Source organism: Panthera tigris, chromosome A3 (assembly GCF_018350195.1).
Source record: "Panthera tigris isolate Pti1 chromosome A3, P.tigris_Pti1_mat1.1, whole genome shotgun sequence".
Taxonomy (NCBI): Eukaryota; Metazoa; Chordata; class Mammalia; order Carnivora; family Felidae; genus Panthera; species Panthera tigris.
This window is the reverse complement of record NC_056662.1, coordinates 108,268,336-108,288,864: the sequence shown is the minus strand read 5'-3', so window position 1 is coordinate 108,288,864 and position 20,529 is coordinate 108,268,336. Positions and strand designations below refer to the sequence as shown.

At 45.2% G+C, this 20,529-nt stretch overlaps 1 long non-coding RNA gene across 3 annotated transcripts; it reads right to left on the bottom strand.

Annotated features, from left to right (window-relative positions):
• Positions 1-9,083: 9,083 nt before the first annotated feature.
• LOC122237059 lies at positions 9,084-20,308 on the bottom strand. Of its 3 annotated transcripts, XR_006215263.1 has the most exons (7): positions 20,034-20,308; positions 18,900-19,043; positions 17,012-17,164; positions 13,350-13,569; positions 12,222-12,337; positions 11,403-11,755; positions 9,084-9,403 (listed from the first exon to the last, which is right to left on the bottom strand). It is a non-coding gene; the product is annotated as an uncharacterized LOC122237059 (long non-coding RNA). The 3 variants fall into 3 exon arrangements; XR_006215262.1 differs by lacking the exon at positions 11,403-11,755; XR_006215264.1 differs by lacking the exons at positions 11,403-11,755; positions 13,350-13,569.
• Positions 20,309-20,529: the final 221 nt, after the last annotated feature.

Genomic DNA, 20,529 nt, shown 5'->3' with positions numbered 1-20,529 from the left:
GATGAGGGTTGTAGCTGTGATTCAGACAGGCATGTCTCACCAAGGTGACCCGAATCCGCAAAAATGTGCATTGGGTCCTGGGCACACAAAGACCAAAGCACAGGCAGACCGACTGCAACGTCACAGATGAGTGCAAGGTGCCCAGTGACCCGACTGGCCAAGCCGCCTCACCGCAGAGCTCAGCAAGACCCCACACAGAGCACTGGGACACAGGCACGTCCACGTCCCCCACCCCTTGCCAGACGGCCACCTGAGTAAGCTTTCCACTCTCTCTGCAAGCCTGTTCCTTAAGCTATTATTCTAGGGGGGAGTAGAAACAATGGAGTCTAAGACACCAGAGTCAGATTTTCACATCACGGGAACATCCCTGGAATTCTCTAGTAAGACTTATTAACAACGTCTATCAGGTTCTTACATACGTCTGGTAATTCTCATTACCATAATAAGATAATATATTTATATCACTTTTTTTTCAATTGAGCTTCACGATATCTCCAAATCTGAGGTACTATTACTATCCCCATTTTTATTTGTTTTTGTTTTTGTTTTTTTAATGTTTATTTGTTTTTGAGAGAAAGAGGGACAGCCCGCGAGCTGGGGAGGGGCAGGATAACTGTGGATACTACACTAGGCCACCCTGGCAGAGGCCAAGTACATCCAAATCCCATACCCATTCTCTGCTCCATTCCAGAAGCCTCTGGAGCATCTTAAAGGTAGGCTCACTCCCAGCACAATGTGTGTTTCGTATTTTAATCCATGGAAATTCATCCTTAGAAATAACCACCCTTGCTATGGATAACCCAGAAACTGAAGCAGTAAGGGCTCTGGCTTGCAATTCTGACTTTGTGACAGGATCACCTGAAAATGTATTTAAACTTCATGTACCTTCGTTGCCATAAAACTGAAAGGGGAGGGGAGGCAACCTGCTACTATCACTTACAGACTGGTTGGTCTGTTCCCCCTTGAGCAAGTATCCGTGCTCAGCGCACCTGTTTGCCCACCCATGCCATTTCCTCCAGCACCCTGCCCTCAGCCTCCGCTTCCCTCAGAGCTCTTAAGGACAAAGCCACATCCTTGCTGGTGCTGACAGGGCCCATGGCGAGAGCTAGGATCGCTGCCAAACATGCAGACTGCTGATGCTCCTGGAGCCTCTGGTCCACTGGGCACCACAGCTGAGAAGATTCCATGCAGAGGCGGGGAGATCAAGCTCCAACCAGCCCCGCCACGCTTTGTTCCAAACAGTTCTGCTTGTGCCTAAAGATTCTCAAGACTTTGCGGTTTCTTCCTCTCACCTCTTGCCGGGAGTGCCTCGAAGTCTCAGGAAGCCAGTTCCTCGGATTCTGGCCTCTCCCCTCTAACCAGGGGTCTGCAGCACCTTCCAGATGTTGTGACTCCTCATTAATCCTACTTGTCCTCTCTGCAAGAGCAATGGATATTTGACCCACCCGGCACAAAACAATGCACGCGCTCGTGATGAAAGTGGGGGCAAAGCCGAAAGGGACTTGAAGGAGAAACATTGTCCTCGCCAGCTGTATTCTGGCCCTAGTGCAATAAGGCAAAATTGCCCTGTAACAGATGTTAAAAATACTTAAGAATTTCAGCATGGGTTAAATGTTTTCTTCCTGTTTTTATTTTAAGTATGTAGAACCAAAAATGTGCATGTCCATCTGGAAAACAGCATTTTTAGATTTTAGTCATGGGTATATTTAAATCTGAAGGTCAAGACCAACAACAACAACACCCTCTGTCCCAAATTGGAACTCTGTCCTCACACACATTCATGTTTTCTTTTATTTCTTCCTGAATGATGGCGAGCGATAGGATTTGTCAAATGCACTGAAGAAACACTAGGGGAAGTTGATCAGGACTATAGGTAGGGCACTTGTTCTTGACAAGATAAGCGGTTACTTCTCACCATAAAAGTTGCAGAGCATCCCACTCTCGATTTCAGCTCAAGTCACGATCTCACGGTTTGTGAGATAGAGCCCCGCGTCAGGCTCCGACAGTGCAGAGCCTGTTTGGGATTCTCTCTCTCTCTCTCTCTCTCTCTCTCTTTCTCTCTCTCTCTCTCTGCCCCTCCGCTGCTTGCATGCATGCTCTCCCTCAAAAATAAATGAACATTAAAAAAAAAAAAAAAAAGGTTGCAGTTGCATAAAAAAAACACACAAAATCTTTCAGCCTAATATTTTAACGAAGAAAACTGTTTGCAGAGCAACTTTAACATCTTTCGTAATGCCTATGTGAGAAGGGAGGCGCCGGTAGCCGCTCTGGAAGGACGTTAAACATTATGGGCAGAAGACTGATATGTGGTAACTCCCCAAAATTAAGACAGGAGAGCTCTAGGACACCACCGAAATTCCTGGTGCACACATAGACGCTCCAGGAGGGTTGGAAGGAAAATAACAGGTCTCTGGTGGAAAAAACAAAACAAAACAGAACAGGAAAAGAGATATTTGGGGATAAAGGAGCTAGATGTGAACAGTCAAGAATAAGAAGAGGAAGTTAAGAGGAAATTCAATTTAGGAAGGTAAGAAAAGGCTGAGAGGCAAAGAAGTGCCCTTTGAGAGCCAGGAAGGAGGAAAGAGAAATTCAGCAACAAAAATTCATGAACCCTGGGGCGCCTGGGTGGCTCAGGCCATTAAGCATCCGGCTCAGGTCATGATCTCACGGTTTGTGAGTTTAAACCCTGCAACAGGCTCTCTGCTCTCAGCACAGAGCTCTCTTCGGATTCTCCATCCTGCTCTCTCTCTCTCTCTCTCAAAAAAATAAAAAAATAAATTCAGGAACCCCAAATAAAGAGAATAAATGGAATGTATTAGAGTCACAAATGATTCCAGGGAATCTGCATCTGCTCAATAAATGAGGGTATTCCCAAACCCCACAGCAAGGAAACGAAGAATAAGATGACCTTGGTTTCTATTCTATCTTCCCCAGCACCCGCTAAAGCAAAATGGCCACCTATCCCCTCTTGGGTGGCAGGGAAAGGAAGAAGCCTACAGACAACAAAAGTGGGAAGGGAACATAAAGGACAAAGCATCAAGTACTGCAATAGAGGAGAGACTTGGGACGTGCTGCTGGGGAAACACCCAGAGATAAGCGCAGGATCTGGGGGGGGGGGGGGGTGGGGAGGGATCTGGTAGACTGCGCCCCAGGGGGTCTACACTGGGCTTCTTGATAGTGATCACAACACAAAGGCAACTTCGTGAGTTCTGTAGATCCATCGAAATGTACATCATTTGCAGTTCAATGAGTATGAGTGTTTTAAATCTAAGACTGCCTCACTCCCCAGGTAGTATAGTAAGGATAGGTATTGGGCACAAACTACTAGTCCACCATGTGTTTCCAAAATAGCTCTTCTCTCCTGCCACTGAGACCTCCGATCACATCTGCAAGTCTAGCAGATTCCTCCAACATAGACTGTTGTAACTGCAGAGGCTTCTTCTACGAGCTAAAAGAGCAACATTAAAACTCACAGGTTCGGGGCGCCTGGGTGGCTCAGTCGGTTGAGCGGCCGACTTCGGCTCAGGTCATGATCTCACGGTCCGTGAGTTCGAGCCCCGCGTCGGGCTCTGTGCTGGCCGCTCAGAGCCTGGAGCCTGTTTCAGATTCTGTGTCTCCCTCTCTCTCTGACCCTCCCCCGTTCATGCTCTCTCTCTGTCTCAAAAATAAATAAATGTTAAAAAAAAAAAAAATTAAAAAAAAAACCTCACAGGTTGCTTCTAGGAAATGCTTTTTTGAGGATACAGTCTAATTTTGAAGGGAAAGCTAGTCTCTTTTATTACTCCAAGCGGAATAATAATTGATAATCCATTAGGATGCTTTAAGGTGAAAATAATAGGAAACCCAACCAGGAACATCCACAACAAAAACGAGAATGTAGCATTTCACGTAATAGTTACGTTCAAAGGTAGAGCGGTTTCAGGGTTGGTAATCTCTGTCACTGTTCAACGACATCATTAAGACATCCGGTTGCATTTTGTTTTCCAATTTTCTACGTCTACCTTCCTCTGCTCTTCCTTCCTCCAACCAAAAGGTTGACTTTTGTCCACACATTTATCCTCCGTAGTTGCAAACTGGCTGCCAGAGTTGTAAGTGCAACACAGAGCTCCATAGAGATGCAGCCGTGTGAATGAAAGAGGGTCCATTTCCTGCCTTGAAACTCTTTACTTCAGAAGGCATCTTAAGTTTTAATTTCGTTTTCCAAATTTTCATTTAAGTTTCCTTTAAACTTTCTTGCAATCTCACTGCTCAAAATTACTACCCATGCCAATTCCTACACTAATCTTCGACAAGGAAAATGGCCTTGCCATGATTGGTTCCATGTAGTCAAGATCCACCCTGCTTTGGGCTGAAATCAGCTTTCCCTGAAGCACATAAGTTGCCTGATACCTGAACAAAGCTGAGATAGTGTTAGTAAGGAAGAAGGGACAAATGGCTGATGGAGAGACAGCCATATTCGGTGTCATAGATAAGAACATGCTTTCCAAATTTACCCTGACCTACCAGCTGCTCCTCCTGCCCCAGCAATCCACTTGCCACAAGGAAAAGGACCCTTCCCCCCTCTACTCCCAAAGTTGGGCATAACTGAAGTAATGAAGGCCTTCGCAAACAGGTTAGGAACAGACTGGAAGCCTTGGGACCCAGTCAAGAATTCTACAAGTATCAGAAAAATTAATGTGAACCATAAGCAGCTTATGTTGAAACCTGCCACCGACCGAGAAGCATCAAGGGGGCACCTGGGTGGCTCAGTCGGTCAAGTGTCAGACTTTGGCTCAGGTCATGATCTCATGGTTCGTGAGTTCGAGCCCCACATCAGGTTCTGTGCTGACAGCTCAGAGCCAGGAACCTGCTTCGGATTCTGTGTCTCCCTCTCTCTCTGCCCTGCCCCCCTCCCCAAAATAAATTGACATTTAAAAAAAAAGAAGAAGAAGCATAAGTTACACCATTGATGGTGATAAAGGGCCTTCCAATTCTCAGTAAGTACCAATCAGTCAAGTGTTGTTCTTGTTCGTTCCTTGATCTGGGCTGTTTAATAGAGGTCCTGGGTTTCTATGAGGCCTGAACGCATAGTTGAAAATCCGGTTTATCTTACTGTCACATATCCTTATGATATAGTCTCCCATAACTTAGAGTAACTTGAATAAGTTGGATTTTTCTCTGTAGAAAATCAATTTAACCTGGAGGCCTAGGGTTGGGAGCCAAATGAGACCTACAGATTTGTCTTATTTTATCCTTACATAGGTAGCCTATAAAGTGATTTTTTTTAATGTTAATTAATTACAAACCTTTAAAATCAGGAAATTACATTTTTAAAAATCTGGATTTCTGGATTTTCTCAAAAAAATCAAAAGGTCCGATCATGGGATCACATGACAACCATTGTCTGAAGCTGACTATGACCCTCCTTGGGAAGGGAAGTAGATTCTCCAGCTTGTTGCAGACTCCCATTTCATATTCACGCTGCCTGCTCGATCCAACCCAAACAACTGAGCTTATGGCCCCTGACCACCTGATCAAAACTATGCATGGGGTTGCCTGATGCACCTGAATTTGATAAACCCAAAAGTCATAGCCAGTTCAGCCTGAGATTGAAGAACAAATGCACATATGGAGGGAGAGACATACGTGTGCATAACACGTAACAGGAGACATATGATCTCCTAGGAAGGCTGAGACATGAGGCCCATCCCCGAGGAAAACAACATTCTGAAACTCACAGCCCTCCTCCCTCTCCCCGCAAATCTTGGGCGACTGGCCAGCCCTGATAGGAGAGAAGGAGGAAAGAATCAAACATGCTATTATGTCCTGATCTAGTCTACAACAATCACCGTGTCGGGGGAGGCCCCAGAGCAGTAGATCTGATTACCTAACGATCATGATTTTAGCTCGTAGAACAAGGCTGTTCCCATTAGTGACTGTATACAATTACTGACTGATATGCTTTTGGGATCTTACCACAATATTCTTTTCAGGGATTTCTCGTTTCTTATACCATTCCCCTCCCCCCCCCCCCACACACACACATACGCTCTTACTTGGATAGGTCTGACAGTACGTGGCCCAAATGGAGTCTGGGAACTGGCTCTGTTTTGTCAGCATTCTATACATGTTTCTTGAGGGCCATTTCTTTCTTTCTTTAACCCTCACTTAATGACCACATCCATTTAAACCTATCTTCCTTGCTGAAAGTCAGAGTCCAAAACTGAAAGGCCAGGGATGGGAGTGGAGGAATATTCTTACCAATTATTTTCAGCGAGTGCCTGCTTCCAAACTAAATCAGAACTGTTCAAATGTACTAACTCAAAGTCTCAGGATCTCAGTCCAGAAATAGCCGATATTCAATATGAACAAAAATGTGCATAGCATGATACAAGGCTGCATGTTGAAATGGGCAATTGAGTACAGATCCTTTCGCTGATGAGATGACAGAAATAGTACTTAAAAATTAGGACAGATAAAAAAAAAAAAATCAGCCAAACAGGGAACTGAGTTTCACAGAGATTACTGTGGCCTTTGGAGAAATTTCTATCAAACTGGATGCAGCCATAGGGAAATTAGGCTAGTGTAATAAGATCAGACATTTTGAGTCCAAAGCACCCCTTTAAGCACGGAAGGGCACAAGCACAGCTTCCTCCTGATAACTCAGGGTAAGACAGTCTACTTTCTGGTGGCCTAAGGAACATGCCTCAGGAAAATCCTGTTGAAAATAGAAGGGCTCATTCTACCTAAAGAATTTTAGTGCCTGGAATGTAGGTCCTGGTAGAACATCAAGGAATTGGACATCTTCTAGAATTCCTCTCGGATCCTTGCATCACCCTACGAAGTGCCTGAAAACAGCGATTTGGCAAGGATCTGTGAACAGAGAGATATTCCATAGACTGTAGTGGGTTTGCCTCCATTATTTAGTTTAGCCCAATTTAACCAGAACTACTCTGTGCCCAGCATTGTGCTAAGGGCTATAACAAATGTGAAAGAACTTTATGACAAAGCCCTTGACCTCAGGAGACTTGCCATCTTGTTGGGTAGGCTGAACCTATATATATGAAGGAATTAGAGAACGTAAGAATATAATTGTGAAACAAAATTGATCTAATCTTTACCTAATCTTGGGTTTCTTAGGTACCATTCCGCAAATACATTCATTAAGTTATAACAAATTGGGGCGCTAGGGTGGCTCAGTTGGTTGGGTGTCTGAATCCTGGTTTTGGCTCAGGTAATGATCTGGCGTTTCATGAGTTTGAGCATCACATTGGACTTGGCACTGCCGGTGTGGAGCCTCCTTGTGATTCTCTCTCTCCTCTGTCTGTCACTCCCCCGCTCTCTCTCAAAATAAATAGATAAACTTTAATCTATATATATAATAAATTATAACAAATTAAATTAATTATAATTTTTTTATTTTTATTTAAAAAAAAAATTTTTTTTAACATTTATTTATTTTTGAGACAGAGACAGACAGAGCATGAACGGGGGAGGGGCAGAGAGAGAGGGAGACACAGAATCGGAAGCAGGCTCCAGGCTCTGGGCCATTAGCCCAGAGCTTGACATGGGGATCGAACTCACGGACCGCGAGATCGTGACCTGAGGTGAAGTCGGATGCTCAACCGACTGAGCCACCCAGGCGCCCCAATTATAATTTAATATATTAAAACCCACCAACAGGGCATCTGGGTGGCTCAGTTGGTCAACATCCAACTTCGGCTCAGGTCATGATCTAATGGTTCGTGAGTTCAAGCCCCACATTGGGCTCTGTGCTGACAGCTCAGAGCCTGGAGCCTGCTTCAGATTCTCTCTCTCTCTCTCTCTCTCTCTCTCTCTCTCTCTGTCTCTTCTGCTCCTCCCCACTCATGCTCTGTCTCTCAAAGATGAATAAACGTTAAAAAAATATATATACATATATATACACACATGATTGCATTCTGGCATAGCTACAATGAGTAGATAGATAATGTCAAGTGTTGAAAAGAATGTGGAGCAACTGGACCTCCCATACATCAATGATGGAAGAACAAATCAGTAAAACCACTTTGGGAAATCCTTCGGCAGTACGTGTAAATATAAATATATCCTATGATCCAGAAATTCTACTCCTGGATTTATACCCAGTTGAAATCCATATATATTTTCACCAAAAGACATATAAAAAATGGTCATAGCTGCCCTGTTCATAACAGCCCCCAACCGGAAGCAACTCAAATGGCCATCAATAGCAGAATAGATATGTCACATACTCAGGCAAGAAGCCACCAAAGAGCCCCGGGAATAAACAAACCATAATTATACCCAACAATATGGATGAGCCCAACATAATGTGGAGCAAAAAAAGCCAGACCAAAAAAAAAAAAAAAAAAAAAAAGACAACTACATACAACATGATTCCATTTGTATAAAGTTCAAAAGCAGATAAAATTTATCTATTGTGGTAGAACTCAAGATAGTGGTTACCTTTGTTCAGGGAGGGTAGTTATTGGAATGACAGGCAAGAGGAGTGATAATCATGATTTATTTCTTGATCTGGGAGGTGGTCAAATGAATGTTCACTTTGTGCATATTCACTGAGCTGTAGGTGATTTGCACACTTTTTTTTTTTTTTATGTTTATTCTATTTTTGAGAGAGAGAGAACAGAGCTGGAGCAGGGGAGGGACAGAGAGAGAGGAAGACAGACTCTGAAGCAGACTCCAGGCTCTGAGCTGTCAGCACAGAGCCTGATGCAGAGCTCGAACTCACAAACCATGAGATCATGACCTGAGCTGAAATCAAGAGTTGGCCGCTTACCAGCTGAGCCACCCAGGTGCCCCATCTGGGTCTGTGATTTGCACACATTTCTACGTAATTTGTCAATAAAGTAATCCATATAAGGGTCACATCAAGTGTTTCAAATGCATCAACATTTTCTAAAGATCTCTACCAGTCGAGATTCAAAGCCCGAAGAGTTGTAGAAATTGACTGCCAGTCGTCTCTGACTGGGACCAGGAATTGCAGGTTTCTGAACTCCCTGTTCTGTTACTGATTCTCTAGACAACTTTAGAAAAACATTACTTGTCATACCTCTATTTTTAAAAATAGCAAGTTTGGCTTTCATTCTTCAATCACCATTTAATAATAAGTTTGCCTTTAAGGGTAAAATATGTGAAATTGCCCAGCAGTTGATGCTTTCAACATTAAATCAAAATGAAAATTCAAGTCCCTTTCAATTTTCATGATAGGTAACACAATTCTGCTGCACATAGGGAATGTGTCGTTATTGTCCAAAGGAGATTATTATCAGTCTCATTCTCTGCTCAGCCCACAGGTGAAGGTTAGGCTGTCTGCCATAAATCTTTATGTGCTCTCGTTTCCTTTCCTCTTGGAGAGACAGGGACAGGTGCTTTCTCAATCCCTACGTGGATGGATTCCCTTGCTCTGGGGAACAGGAGAAGAAACAAGTCTTAGCAAAATACGAGCCAGGAGGAAAAGAGAGTTCGTCTTGATGGAAGGGGACCTGGGGCCGTCACTTATCAGCTGGAAAACTGTAACAAGTCATTCCACCCCTCTAAATTTCAATTTACTCATGTTTAAGATGTAGCCAAAACAATCCCTCTCCTACTTACACCATTGGGTTGTTTGGAGGGAAAAGTGAGCTTATGTATGTAAAAATGTTTTGGAAACTAGAAAGGGCTACGCAGATGCAAAGTATTATAATTACGTAAGAATGCTACCAGTAAACTCTGTTGTTTTAAAGCATAGCACAGTGTGCGAGACAAACGAGGTCCCAGTGTTCGAGCAACTCATGTGATGAGGAGGTATTTTTATAGATGGTAAAAAGTCAAAAAGTAAATAAATAAAACAAGACGACTTTGACAGCCAATAATATTGTAATAATGTTGTGTGGCAATAGGTGGTGATGACACTTACCATGATGAGCACTGAGTAATGCATAGAGTTGTTGAATGTTGTGCACCTGAACCCAACACAACACTGTATGTCAACTGTACTTCCATGGTAATAAATAAATAAGTGAGTTTGGTTCGTGAAAATGTGCCATGGAGAAAATAAGGCAAAGCAATGCAATAGAGTGTGCCTAGGAGTTTTCGTTAGGTTGGGTGAGCAGGGACGTCAGAGAGGGGGCCGTTGAGGCTGTGTGCTGAAAGTGAGGAGGAAGTTCTGGAAAAAAAGTGCTCCAGGCAGAGAGGGAAGGCTGAGGCCAAGGTACTAAAATAGGAAGGAGCTTGACAAGTGCGAGGACCAGACAGAGAGGCCCTGGGGCTGGAGCAGGGAGCGATAGGAGAGGTGGCTGGAAAGGCAGGTAGGGGCTCAAGTGCAGGAAACATCACGGATTGTGCCAGAAGCTGGTCAGCTAGGGAAAGGGGGTCAGTAGAAAAGAGGGCACAGGACTAAGACTTGTTTATAGAAGAGAAATAACTGGCAGCAAAAGACTTTTCTCCCAGGGGAATAGCTATGAAATCATAAAATCAGGCTTTACTTCTGACTTGCAGTATTTTATATAAACACCACTCAGTTTCCAGGGGTGGGTTCACTTTGAGGCTAATGGAAGATAAGCTTCAGAGTGCCCTGCTTGTACAAGGCTCTTCCGGGCCCGGGAAGGCACTCCAGCACTCTTGTAATCAAAGTTGGTATTCTTTTTCTTTAAAAGATCTTTCCAAACCTGCCCCTACTCCTGAATGTACCCAAACGCAATTACAAATTTCTAGAATCAGCTTCAGCAACAATCAGGACCCAGAGGCTTGTAAATATGCTTCCTTTTGACTACTTCAGGGTCCTTCTCACCAGCCCAGGAAGTCTGGGATCTACATTTCTAGGGGCTGCCCTACTCCCTCCTTCTCTTTGCCTTAGGAGGCCCTGGAGCCAGGTTTTCCGCAATCCTGCCCCAGATAACCTTCCCAGCCCCAGTCCCCATGGCTCCTCCAAGCCTTCTACCCTCCTGCACCTCCACTACCTTCCCGGCACATGTAAAAACCTCCAGCAACGTGTTCCTGTTCTGGTGACACCCACATCTTCTCTTGGCCCCATATTTTTGCACCTGCTGTTCCTCATGCCTGTATGCCCTTCCGCCCGTTCTCCTGTCAAACCCCTGTTGCACCCGTATTCTATAAAGCTGAAGGCTTCTCCTCCTCCTCCTCCTCCTCCAATTACTGCTTCCATGACACTGAGTGCATCACCCAGTTAAGGCACCAACCTCACTGTATCAGAGTTAGTCATTGACCTGTGTGTCCTCGCATGTCCCCCCCAGCCGCACACTGGACTGGTTGAGCTCCTTGAGAACAGGCCTTATTTTATTCATCTCCTTACCCCATCCCTGTACCTAGCACATCAAGTAGCTAATCAATGGATGGGAACCTCCCAAATGCTTAGCAGGACAGAACACGAGGGTTCAAGGAAACTTCTAGTTTTATCAACATACCTCCAGGCTCTTTTTTTTTTTTTTTAATTTACATATACATCCATCCCAGCAAGCCCAGAGCCTCAGTAGTGGCTGTTGGGTGCATAGTCATACAACTACCCAATACAAAGTTCCCCTGCGGGCACCGACAGACAGCTCCCCTGCAAAACTGTCTGGCTCTCTGAAGGGGCTATGGGTTTGGAAAGGAGGCCGATCTGGCTCAGTTGGGACTGGGTCCCCTGAAAACTCTTTCTGAAGCCCTGTGCTAGGAGCAAAGCTTTCCCAGAGCAGTCACAGGCCCTTTGCCAGGCAGCTGGGTTGTGGAGCCGCCTCCGTGTTTACTAAACAAACCCATGTGATTATCCTGTCAAGATCTGAAAGACAAAGACAAAAAAACTTAGCATCAATACAAGGCCACCTATTCAATTAAAGCCGCAAACCAGGGCAGCTAAAAGGCTGAATATAAAACAGTCAGGGAGAGTTTTAATAAGAGTGAGTTACATAACTTGAGACTTGCTTGAGACTCAAACAAAGGCATTCTTATCTCAAGGTTAAAGAAAGGAATTAAGACTAGCAGCAGTCTCCAAGCACTTTTCCTGTAAACTTTCTGCCAAGAAGCGAGGCTCGAGGCTGAAGGCTCGAGGCTCGGGGATGGGAACATGGGGCCTCTACAGCTAGCCTTCCCCTGGGTTAACTAGGACGTCTTCTGGGCAGGGGGTTGCTCCCCGCTGGTGGTGGAATCCCAGGCCTTTTCAAATCATCACCCTCTCACAATTGGAGAACTGTCCCATTCTGCCAGCCCCTCCTGTTAAGGATAAGAAACCCTGGAGGTCACCCTACCAGGTCATGCAGGACAGGGACCAGGACGTCCACCATCCGGGACAGGGCCACTTTTGCTCCACCACACGGCCTGCACCTTCAGACACATCCACGGACCCTCGATCAGTAGCCAAGAGCTGTGGGGGGAAGAGGGGGCAAAACTGGGCATGTCCCCACCGCCCCCTGCACACTCTGAGACTAGCCCCAATCCCACCCCACACCAAGGGTTCACCTCTCTCCCTTTTCTTTCTCCTCCTTCCTTCTTTCTTCCCCTTTCCTTCCCAGCCTGGCTCTGTCCTCAACCCATTTACAACAGAGGGATCCTGTCGCATTATTTTGTCTTACTGGTGGCACTGGGAGGCAATGAAGTCTAGAAACAAGATATTTCTCTTTCAATCTCTTCCCATCTAAGCCTTGCCCTGTCTGGGCTCTGGGCTCCCACCCCCACCCCAGCCTTTTCCTCCCTGCTCCTGATTGTCACTTCTAGAAAACTGGTCATGTTTAGGGGCACCTCGGTGGCTCAGTTAAGCATCTGACTGTTGATTTTGGCTCCGGTCATGATCACTGCGTGCTGACAGTGCAGACCCCACTTGGGATTCTCTCTCTCCCTCTTGTTCTGCCCTTCCCCCTGCTCATGTGCTCCCTCTCTCTCTCTTTCTCCCTTCTCTCTCTCTCTCACTCTCAAATAAATAAACTCACTTTTTTTTGTTTGTTTTGTTTTTAAAGAATCCCAAGCAGGCTCCACACCATCAGCGCAGAGCCCGATTCAGGGCTCGAACTCACCAACTGTGAGATCATGACCTGAGCCAAAATCAATAGTCGGGTACTTAACCAACTGAGCCACCCAGGCGCCCCAAATAAATACACTTAAAAAAAAAAAAAAAAAGTCTCTGGTCATGTTTAAGGCAGAACCTACCGTAAAGTAATTACATTTTAAAAGGGCACTCTTTGTAACGCTGGACAGCTTGTTCAACAAGAAACAGAGTCGTAACAGCGGACATATTTAAAAGATAAATTCTGTCTGAAAGACAGGAAGCTTTCCAGACTTCCTTGAGATTAGAATTTACAGGTAATACTGCTGCTCCGAGGGGAATCAGAGCTCCCCAACCTCCAGGACACCACCTCCTTCAGGGAACAGGGTTCTGTCACCTGCTCCAACCAGAGGCTCTTCCTTCAGTGGATCCTACATTTGCCATGCTGTACTCGGAGGTCACACCCTCAGGTGCCATCCTCATTGGGGATGTGCAACAGTAGTCAGCTCACAAGTCCTGACTTCCGCAAATAAGAAGAGGTTTGTCTCTGAGCCTCCTGTGCTGGTTGGTGGCTGGTTTATAGCTTTAAATCCAGCACGATGTGGTCCAAGCTGGTTCTGCGGAGGGACAATGAAGAAGTTCTTTGTTTGGGGTACCTGCTGGGCTAGATTAAAGTACCAGGCAGGCTCTTTCAGCACTGGTAGGCTCCCAGGAGCGTTGGGATTACACAATCTCTTGCTGGACAGACAGGCAGAACTGGCAAACTCACTGGGACGCGACGAGGTCTTGGGAGAGAGCTTTTTCCCTTTGACTCTGCCAGCATCCCTAATCACACTGGCTCTAGATTTGGGGACTTTAAATGACAAAATGATAAGGTCTGGAATTTATTTTGCTGCTCCAAAGAAAATTGTAAGACTCCCCGTGGGCTGGAAAATTTTGTAAGTGTTGATTTTGAATAAGTGGCTTTTCCAAAAGCCTTTGGCATCAGCAAAGCACACCAAAGAGAATGAAAACTCACATTTCTGGGGAACCAGATCCTGTGCTGCCACTTTCTCTTTACCAGCCAGGGTCTGTCTTAAATTTGCATCAAAACAAAGGACACCAGCTGCAAAATGGGTGGCTATTGCTGGGTTGTTTTGCATTTTTTCCATCATCTTATTTAGAAAGCAAATATTACTATTCCTTATTTTGTCTCCCTCCAAGCAAAATGGTCTTTTGGGTCCAGCATATTTTGGGATTAGTAAGGGGTCAGAGAGAAGGCACAGGGTGTATGAAGGCATGTGTTTGAATTTTTAGGGCTGCTTTTAGAACAATCTAAGAGTGAAGTCTCCCCAGGGTGCCCAACTGGTCCCAGGGGGCAAAGCCCCTACAATGAATCAATCAGGGGGACTGGGATGAGTAGAAACAGAGAGAAGGCTGCCTCTTCAGTGGCATCCAAGAGGTGGGCCTGTTGACTTCTGACTGCACTTCTGGAAACTACCATCCACCTCTACTGAGTATAGCCACAGGAAAGAGCCATAGAATATCTCCATGGTGTCTCCTGCATGGATGTCATCGAAGACGTGGTATAATCACCATCTCTTTATGAGGATTCTCAGCAGAAATTTCATTCTGGCCTTAATACCACACACATACATACGTCTCTTGAACAATGACTCCACCTTATGGTGTTTTATGCATTCTTCCAAACAGTCTTCAGAACCCAGCCATATATTCTGGATGGATCCTGTCTCTGTAGTTCTATCAGGGCTGCTCTGGGGGGGTGTGGAGGGGAGGGATCTGCCTGCCCAGACCTTTCAAATCCCAGAGAATACTTCCCGGGAACAGTCAACCCAGACCCAGAGCTTCAAGAAGACTGACCTCAGCCCAAAAGCAAATCCCCATGGACATATTCTTTCACTAACAAATATTTCATATGACAGATATGTACGGAGCACCTACTATGTGTCAGAGGATGTAGGCATGAACATGGCAGGCACAGTTCCTTATTCTCATAGAGTATGCAATCTGGTAGGATTCACCTCACTGGATCTCCTTGAATTTGGAGATATGTCAATGAAATTAACAGGCAGCGTAAGGTGGAAACCTCAGAAAAAGACCAGAAGACCAAAATAACAACAACAAGAAGATGATCTGAGCCAGAGTGAATGAGGACACTTAGAAAAAGCGAAAGAACTATATTTCTGTTAGCTGTGTAATCTTAGGCAAGTGACTTAACCCCTGGGCTCCCACATCTGAAAAATGATGATACCACAAAGGCTTATAGTGAAAAATAAGTGAGATGATAAAGCTCATTGCACATACTTAATAAACACTGGCTGCAGTTACTTTTACTACTACCCAAGTAGTACTGAGAGGAGAAGGGCTGTTGTCATGGGCGTTGTGGCCACGTGACCTGTTCCAGCAGGATTAGTGTTAGAAATGGAAATGTGGGGACAATGAAGGGGTCATGTCCGTGATGTCACCTGAAGTCCTATTCGTTCCAGTAGAAGCTATTTTTTTCTCTTACACTTCAACAATTTCTAATCACAATCCTCATAACTTCCTTCTTTTCAGGTACAGTGACTCCCATCGTCCCTTCCATTTTACTGACGAGAGTGGTTTCCGTTTTATTGATCTTGGCCAAATTTAGAAAGTTAGCACAGATAGAAAGTGTAGACCTTCTACCCCATATCCCATGTTTGTGCATTTTCTGTTCCGAGGGAAAGAGGAAATCAATTTGTTTTCTTCTTTGTTCCTTTGGCGCAATAGCAAGCAGGGTCACATGATACAGACAATGGTCTAAGCAGCGTACATTCTAATTTAGGAGTTCCTTACAATTGGCTTTGGGGTTATTGCTTCTCGAAAGTAAATAGTCAAATACCTCCTTAAATGTAACATCTAAGTGCCTGCTTGTTGCAGCCCTTGACCTAGAATTCTGGGATGCAAAAAAGTTAGGGAAATTCCAAAGATGTGGTTCCCTCTTTGGCCCACATGTTAGCTTCACTGCATGGCTCACTTCTGCTTCAAGGGACTGGTCTGCAACGTACAACCTGGGCAATTAAAGTTGCATTTCAAAGCAGCAAGATTCTAAACTCCCAAGATTTTGAAAACAGTCTCATTGTACCCGTCAGCCCCTACCCACACCCCTTCCTCCACTCTCCAGCAGAGAGGGGCTCTATAAACAAAGTGGTGACAGGGAATCCCCACAAGGCCCATCCCCAGCACCAGGGCCCCGGAAGTTGAGACACACTTAAAGGAAATGGCCTTGCCGTACGAAAACCAAGAAAGGCCAGGAGAGGATGGAGAAAGAGCATGCCACTAGTAAGTTCTACTCATGCAAGGAGCCCAGATCAGTGATTTAAAAATAGAAAAGGGCAAATTTTCAAGCCCTCATGCCTTAATTCTCTATATAGTGCAAATGACTATATGCAAATGAGCTTGGTTGGGCTCAACAGAATCCCAGTTTATTGACCCCCAGTTACCTTCAGGGGATTGGTGGGCCCTTTTGACCCATTGCTGATGAAACTTGGGTGAAGAAAAACTCACTGGGCATAAACTGGAGTATCCAAGACCTAGAGTTAGCTGTGCCCATTGGCAACAGTTTTTGGACAGAGAAAATGTTTTTAGGAAGCTACTCTATCATTCAGGAGACCACCCCCCCGCCTTACTTCTCTTATCTCCTCAGCCTCTTAAGAACCGTTGAGGGCTCATCAACTATTCATTCTGGCAGAGTGATAAGAAGGTATGCTCTTGTTTTCTATGATAAAGTTTTTGTGTTCTGCGTTCATGCTCAGGCAAGGAGCCACAAGCCTGGGAGATTTATCAATTTATTACTCATGCCAATTTTGGGAGCTCGCAGGTTTGAATCAAGCCAGAGATACTTGCTATTGTATAAACCTAGCAAACCAGTGTGGAAAACGCAGGAGGAGAGAATATATATATATTCTTTGACCAAGTTATTCATTTTGGCAACATCCCGTCTCCCAGATCAATTGCCCGTTTAATCATAATGCCTTATAGCCACATGACCCTTCAGGGAGAGCTTACAAAGCATGTTCCCGTTTGTTATCTCCTGACCTTCTTAGCAGCCTTCTGCTGTGGGCTTGACTGGTGTTATCACAGAGCAGGCTCTGGACTACGAGCCAGAAGGATAGGGCTCCAGCTCCAGCCACTTCCTTGACTGATGTCCTTGGGCAATTTTCCTTAAACTCTGATCCTCAGTCTTCTCTTCTGCAGAAAGAAGCAAAAGATGGGATGGGACTACACAGCTTTAGCTTCAGGACCTACCATCTGCACAGGCTGGGAACCTAATTTTGACATAGTTTTGTGTCCTTTTTCTTAGAGAAGGCTCCCCAAATTGTAATAAGCTTCAGGACTCACAAAACCTAGATCAGTCCCCCAATAAGACCTGCTCAGTCTAGTACCAGGAAGTCAAAATATGATAGGTATTTCTATGGCTTCAGCTCTGCCAAGTGGCCTGTGATGATCACCATTCATCCCCCTGTACCAGATGGACTTTGTTGGTCCCCCTCCTGGATAGCTGTGAAGGGCTCACTGCTGGCCTCATCTCTGGAGAATTGACTTTCACTGCATGGGAGCCCCTCGTCCTGGAGATTGCACCATCCCTTCCGTTTGGGGCAGTGGGCCAATGTCTGATTGATATGGAGTAGCCCCTTATACAAACAGTTGCAGCCCTATCGCAAGGTGGAACCAGCTCTGGGATACCATCCGTGCTCCTTTGGGATCATATCAAACAAAGCTAGACTGCAGCTGGGATGACATCCTGGCTTAGCTTCTTCCTCATTATTTCCATGCCAAAGCCCGTCCGGTCCACTTTCAAACATAGTCAAAAAGCCCCTGAGACCCACTGCACCAATGCTCAGACTACTGCAAGAAGTGCTTACTAATTCCGTGACTAGCATCACTGTCTGAGGCCCATCCTGGGCCCCTAACAAAGTCCAGAGATCCAGAGTTATAAGGACCTTTGGAACTAGGCAGTGGGAGGGTGGAGGTAGTGATGTTGAGCATTTGGTAAAACTCTAAACTGTGCCTGCCCCACCCTTAGTATCTTCTCTGAGCGCTTGCTTTAGGTGTTAAGAAGGAGACCAAACAATGAGAAAAGAATGACTGCTAACATCATGTCTCTTTTGATCATTTTCATGCCATTTTTTACTGCAGGAGATTTATAACTCATTCTTTGTCCCAGCTGAATAGAAAAGGAATCCGGACTCCCCAGTGTTGCCTGTCATTTTGGAGAAAGACAGAATTTAGGAGGAAAGAGAAGATTTAGAGGCTGTTTCTGTCTCATCTCTGACTTGGTTTGTGACCTTAAATGAATTAATTGTCACCTTTCAGCACTTGCACGTGTGGCATCAACACTTACTGTCATACCCCACAAAGAGCAAAGATTCTTGGAGAGAGATCATCATAATAGCAAGACCACCGTCTATAAAAGAGGCATACTTTTTAAACCATCAAAAAGGACACACAAGACATTCCTCATGAAAGGGAATAAAATGTGGGGCAGGATGTACCCAAGTGTTTGCTCCCCCAGGCCCTTAGCCCTAAAGGATCTAGAGATAACTAGCCTACCACTTCCTTACAAGAGACAGGTATAGGCTTTGCAGGCAAATTATGAGGACCTAGGTCCAACTCCAGGGGCATCATTCAAGGGAGAGGGGAGCAGGTAAGCCCGATGAGCTTAGGCAGGTACATCTCAGAAACAGCTACTACAGGATGGAAAAGCCCAGTTAGAGGACTAAAGACCCAAGAAGCAAGGGCCCAGGGAACTCACTCAGGTAAGGCTCCCAGTGCCCAACACGCAGCTCATCAGAATCATAGATTATCTGGGCCAGCGGCTTCCTATAGACATCCTCGGAATTTATCTCAGAATGTGGGCAGTCCTGTACTTGAGTGGGGGGGGGGGCATAATAACAGGATTCACTGTGTGACCTTGGGCACTTACTTGACTTCCATTTCCTCATATGTAGTAATTCCTCCTTGATTCATCTTTCAGGCTGGTATTAGATTCTGTCTGAGGCAGTATGTATGAAATTGCTTTGTAACCGGTAAAGTGCCAACTGTAAATGTAAGATGGTAATATCTATGGCTAGATAAGGAGGGAGAGAGAAAAGAAAGCTTTTCAGAATAGGAAGAAAGGAGCTCCAAGATCTGTAGGCTCATTTAGCCTGGTCTCTGAGCCCATGCAAAGGCAGGCTTGCAATGCAGGCTTGCAGCTTTCTCCGCTGTTGACGGGGAGCTGGAAAGAGCCCCATGCCCAGTGTCCAGTGCTCCTGGCAAGAATGAATCTGCCTTTGGGTGTCCACAGAAATGGGAGCTGCAGTCTCCCTATCCCAAGCAACCACATATGGTCCATCTGTCTGACTGTTCTCTGCCATGATTTCTGGTTCCAATTTCCTCTCCAGATCCCTGTTGGGACTAGGGCCCATTCCTGAGCTCTGGTCCAATTGGCTGGGGCCCTGCTCATTCCTGTCTCTTCCCCAGGACAGATGGACATGTTGGATAAACATGTTGGATATACATAGTACACCCAAACTCTCCTTAGATATCCTACCCTCTGCTCTACCTGCTTAACTTGGATACAATTCTCCCATGGACCAGCCCTGTCCAGATCACACTTAGTACCACTCCCCAAGCTTAGTGGTTTGAACCATGGGTTCTACTCCTGGGGGAGGGGGAGTCTGTTGCCATTCTCCTATACCCCAGCTATTTCCCCCTCACCCGTAATCAGCATCAGTTGCAATTTTTTTCTCCCTCCGCCCCATTGGGAGCCCACAGTACTGGTAATGACAAATTTTAATATCCTTCTCCAAAAATTTCAGCAAAGACAATAAAGGCACAAGATAAAAGGCTCAAAAGAGATAAGCATGTACTTCCAAAATGTTCATCCTTCAAAGGAAGAATCAAAGATAATTAAAATATTAGTGAGGGAAGCACAGGTAGATGAGTTACATTTGCAAATTCTTTAAATTATAAATTAAGGTGCTATCCCTTTAAAAAAGTTTTTTCCACTTAAACAACTTAAGTAATTGAAGTTATGAAATTTGTAGAACCCTGATTGCCTGTGAAATAAATATACCTTGTAGGTACTGCACACACCATTGATGATTGTATGTTGTATACACTGCGTTGATGTTCCGGGTAATCCTCAAATAAGTGGAAAAAAGACATTAAACTATCAGGCCAAACAGAGTGAGGTTGCTTTCGTTACTTATCTAATATGACATGTGATGATTGTTCCTCTGCTGGACCAGGCAGGAGTGGACTGTGGGTGGCTGAGTGAGGGTAGAGTGTCCCTCAGTGCTGTCCCTCGAGCAGAGGAGGGTACTCCCAGTGGCTTCATCTTTAACTGCCCCCTCTCCCCCCCCCTCCCCCCACACACACTGCTGAACCACACACACTGATTGGAACCAAGTGGCAGTTGGTGAGAAGTGACCTCGGGGGCCTGGATTGGACACTCAGAAGACGAAGTAGGAAGACAGAGATGGAAGCAGAGATATGAAATTGCCTACTTGGGAAAGAGGCTGGAGCTGCTTTTGATAAAGCCTCTGTAGCTTTGGGATGGCCAGGGAGGG